The sequence below is a fragment of the Bubalus kerabau genome, chromosome 7 (genome assembly GCF_029407905.1).
Source record: "Bubalus kerabau isolate K-KA32 ecotype Philippines breed swamp buffalo chromosome 7, PCC_UOA_SB_1v2, whole genome shotgun sequence".
NCBI lineage: Eukaryota > Metazoa > Chordata > Mammalia > Artiodactyla > Bovidae > Bubalus > Bubalus kerabau.
Genome location: NC_073630.1, coordinates 21,224,001 through 21,229,380, shown reverse-complemented (window position 1 = coordinate 21,229,380; position 5,380 = coordinate 21,224,001).

The following is a 5,380-nucleotide window of genomic DNA, read 5'->3' as shown; positions in this document are numbered from 1 at the left end:
AAGTGATGTGATATTTGTCTTTATCTGATTTACTTGACTTAGTATGGTAATCTCTGGGTCCATCAGTGTTGTTACAAATGGCATTATTTCTTTTTTTTTTTTTTTAATTTTATTTTATTTTTAAACTACATAATTGTATTAGTTTTGCCAAATATCAAAATGAATCTGCCACAGGTATACATGTGTTCCCCATCCTGTACCCTCCTCCCTCCTCCCTCCCCATACCATCCCTCTGGGTCGTCCCAGTGCACCAGCCCCAAGCATCCAGTATCGTGCATCGAACCTGGACTGGCAACTCGTTTCATACTGAAATGGCATTATTTCATTCTGTGTTAACATTCCATTGTGTGTATATATACATACACACACACACCACATTTTCTTTCTCTGTTCATTTGTCAGCGGTCATTTAGGTTGCTTGTGTGTCTCAGCTATTGTAAATAGTGCTGCAGTAAACACTGGAGTGCATGTATCTTTTTGAATTAAGAGTTTTTGTCTTTCCTGGAAATGTGCCCAGGAGTGTGATTGGTGAGTTCTAAGGTAACTATTTTTAGTTTTTTAAGAAACCTCCATACGGTTCTCCATAGTGGGCTGCGCCAATTTACACTCCCAGCTACAGTGTAGGAGGGTTCTCTCTCTTTTTTCCACATGCTCTCCAGCGTTTATTTGTCGACTTTTTAATGATGGCCATTTTGCCTGATGTGGGGTGATAATTGTAGTTTTGCTTTTCTCTAATAATTAGCAATGTGAACATCTCTTCACATGCCTATTGGCTATTGTATATCTTCTTTGGAGACATGTTTATTTAGATTATCTGTACATTTTTGATTGGGTTTTTTTTGTTTGTTTGATTTTGATTTGTCTTGGCCCTCTGGTGGGCTGGGCAGTGTCTAGAGGTGAGTCCAGAGGCTTGGGCTTAGTGTTCTCTAGGAAGCCTATTTGTGATGGGTGGGGCTGTGTCCCTGCCCAATTTGTTGTTTGACCTGAAGCATCTTAGCACTGAAGTCCACAGGCTATTGGATGGGTCTGATGGTCTTGGTGCTAATGAGCCAAGATGTTAACTGTCAACAGCAGCAGTGTTCACCAGGTTGGATGTTCCCCAGTGTGTCCATCACCAGTGTCTGTGCCCCCAGTGTGAGCTGCAGCCACCCCTGCCTCTCCAGGAAACGGGCCGAAACCAGCAGGGTGGTCTGGCCCAGGCTCCTATCAAATTGCTGCTTTTGCTCTGGGTCCCAGTGTGCTTAAGACTTTGTGTGTGCCTTTTAGGAGTAAAGTCTCTATTTCCTCCAGTCCTACAGGGCTCTTGACTGTATGCCCTGCTCGTTCTTCAAAGCCAGACGTTCAGGGAACTCATCTTCCCAGTGCTGGACTCCAGGCTGAGAAGTCTGATGTGGGGCTCAGAACTCTTCCTGTGCAAGAACCTCTACAGCCTAATTATTCCCCAGTTTGTGGGTTACCCACCTGGGGGGTATGGGATTTGAGTATATTGTGAATCTGCCCCTCCTGGCCCTCTTGTGGTTCCTTCTTGATGTATTTAGTTCTGGTAGCTTCCAGTCTTTTTCATCAGTGATTGTTCTGAAGATGTGATTTTGGTGTGCTTCTAAAAAGAGGTGAACTCAAGGTCTTTCTACTCCGCCATCTTGGCTGCTTTCTCATTTCATTTCTTTAAAAATGCATGGTCTTTATAAAGCAAGCTCCTGTTTAAGGGAAAGGACATTGTTGAGACTGTTTCTCCAGAGATCAGAGTGTTTGCACTATGGAGAATTTTAAAATACTTGGAAAAGCCAAAAGGAAGCCATTCTGAAGATTCCTTTTAGGAATACTTTAGGAGGTGAATGAACAATTATGAAACCCACCAATTATAATTAGAAGGTAAAATTATATATTATTTCACCTTATAGCTGGGAATGGTCACTGAGATGATGTAGATAGAAGGCAAGAATTGTCCATACAGCGCCAAGAATAGTACAGACAACTGTTGTAAAAAGTGAATAAATAAGAAAAAAGAAGGCAGGGATTAGAATTAATGACAGCAGTGTTCTAGAATGCTCATTGAAATTTCTTGCAGTTAGCATAGAGAGGTTTATCTCTGTTTTCTTGGCTTCTTGCTAGACACATATAGTAGACACTTAAATAGGAAGGGGAGAACCAGTGACAGAATCAAGAGATAATACAGTTAGTGGCAAGAGTTGGTTTAAATCTCCCCACTGCAACGTGATAGTTGTGTAACTCTGGGCAAGTCATTCAACCTTTTTAGGTCTCAAGAGTCCTCATCAGCAGATGAATGGATAAGAAAGCTGTGGTACATATACACAATGGAGTATTATTCAGCCATTAAAAAGAATACATTTGAATCAGTTCTAATGAGGTGGATGAAACTGGAGCCTATTATACAGAGTGAAGTAAGCCAGAAAGAAAAACACCAATACAGTATACTAACGCATATATATGGAATTTAGAAAGATGGTAACAATAACCCTGTGTACGAGACAGCAAAAGAGACACTGATGTATAGAACAGTCTTATGGAATCTGTGGGAGAGGGAGAGGGTGGGAAGATTTGGGAGAATGGCATTGAAACATGTAAAATATCATGTATGAAATGAGTTGCCAGTCCAGGTTCGATGCATGATACTGGATGCTTGGGGCTGGTGCACTGGGACGACCCAGAGGGATGGAATGGGGAGGGAGGAGGGAGGAGGGTTCAGGATGGGGAACACATGTATACCTGTGGCGGATTCATTTTGATATTTGGCAAAACTAATACAGTTACGTAAAGTTTAAAAATAAAATAAAATTTAAAAAAAAAAAAAAAAAAGAGTCCTCATTTGTAAAATGGGAATGTTATCCCATTTAGCCTATCCCTTAGGGTTGAGCAGTCAACTGGTTTGAAACCAAACAGCAGCTAACTTGATAATACCTTCTCATATTGACATCCCTTCACTTCTTGTCTCATTTTCTTCATTTCTCACTCTTCCTTTTTGACATTGCCTGCCCCCCAAAAGGAATAATAAACCCTTTGTTTTAGGCTTTGCTTTAAGGATTGTGAATTAGATAAGATTCTGAATATTCAAACTTTCTAAATTATTAGAATGAACATTTATCAAAGTATGGAAGTCAGAGTTCCTTTAGGAAACATTGAAAAAACAGTACTAACATAAAACAGTGACCACACAAGACAATATCTGTCTGTCCCATTACCAGATATCGTCTAAAGTCACTCAGATGAGATTTTAAAAACTCAAAACCTAAACTTATGCTGTATTTACTATATTACTTATGCTGTATTTGCTGTATCAGTAAGTTTACTCAGCAATGTTAAAATAGAAGCGTATCAGGGTAATAATAAAAAGGAAGACAGAAGTCACAGTTTTAACATTGGGTGGGAGGTTCAACCCTTTACAGTGAAACAAGCAAAAGAAAGGCATGTTGTAGTGTTCAAGAATGTAATCCTTAGTGAACATGTCATAGTTATGAGTACCAGGTAGCATAATATTCAAATTCATTGAAAGAAGACTGAGAATTACATGAAATATTAAGAAATGCAGTAGTATAAGGAGAATTTAATTCATTCTTTTCAATACATGATAGCTCAGGCGGACAAAAGATAAATTTATGGAAGATGTAAATGCTAGAATTAATAAGAGATATAATTGATATATATCCAGTTATATAGGTGAAAAGTTTTCCAGTGCATAAGGGACATTCATAAAAGTATCTGTTAAATCACAAAGGAAAGTAATTTCAAAAGTAAAAATAATATAGGCAACTTCTCTAATAACAATAAAAGTAGAAAATAAACTTGTGGGACAAGAGGAAAGGCTTGCAACCTAGAACCATAAAAAACAATATTGCAGATAATTTCTTATAACTTAATTATAAAATTCTAAACTACATTTACACATCATTTCAAAATGTGTGAATCAAAGTGAACAAAATTACAAAGACCACAGAACTACATCATCTACCATAATAGTTAGAAAATAAGCATGAAGAGAAAAATTAGATGGGATATGTAAGATTTGAACAACACAATTAACAAGCTTGGTTTAATGGATATACCTGTGTATCTAACGACTTTAAAATTCACATTATTTTCAAGTTGTATGGAACATTTATAACATTGACCATATGCTAACCCTCAAAGCTACCCACAAGAAAATTATTGTGGATCATTTTTGCCTATCATATTATTTGATCACAATGCAATTAAATTATAAATCATTAAAAAAAATACAAGTTTAAAAAGCATATGTTTGAGAAATTTTTTTTGAAAAGGCTTATCAAAACAGCTTATGGGTTACAGAAGAAAAAATTAGAAAATATTTAAAAGTAAATTTAATGAAACAATCTATTAAAACTTGGGGAATGTAGTAAAACAGTTTAGAGGAAAATTTATAGCCCATTAAGTTAGAAAAAGAAGGACTAGCATTATTGAGCCATGCATTTAATTTAACAAGTTAAAAAAGAACAGAATAAAATTCAAAGTTGAAAGAGGGAAACAATGAAGATAAAATCAGCATTAAAAGTAAAACAAACATACAGTTAAGAGGCTGAAGGCAACAATTCTTTTAAAAAAATAATAGTCTTTTAAAGAAGAAAACTTGAAGGAGACAAGACAATATAGAAATGATGGAGATATTAAATTGTAAACAAATGGGAATTATAAACTACTTTGTGTCAATACACATGAAAGTTTATGTGAAATGACTTATAAAAATTAAAATCACCAAAAAATGTTTAGTACCATAAATAATTTTATAATTCTAAGTAATTTGATTTAGTATCATAAAATCTAGGACCAAATGTTTTATGGGCATATCTGTGAGACATACCAAAAGCAAATACTTATTTTACACAGATTCTTTGCAGCGAACTAAAAATGAGGGAACACTCATTTTATGAAGTTTGTTAACTATGCTGTTCAAGTCATATATTTTCCACTTTAGGTTTTTGTTATGATAAACATATAACATCAAATTTAAGTGTATGGTTTAGTGAGATTATATAGAAAAACCCTAGTGAGCTTTTTGGCCAACCCAGTACAGTCACATTGTTGGGGAATCGCTTTCTAGAACATATTCCTCATGCAACACTGAAACTCTATACTCATTAATTTCCCTTCCTCCTTCCCACCAGTCCTTGGTAACTATCTTTCTCTCATTTTGACTACTTTAGATACTTCATATGGTGGAGTCATACAATATTGTCCTTTTATGACTGGTTCTTCACTTAGCATAATGTCCTCAAGGTTCATGCAAGTTATAGTATGCGACAGAATTTCTTTCTTAGGCTGCACAGTATTCCATTGTACTACATTTTATTTATCATTCATCTGTTCATGAATATTTGGATTGCTTCCACCTCTTGGCTATTTTGAA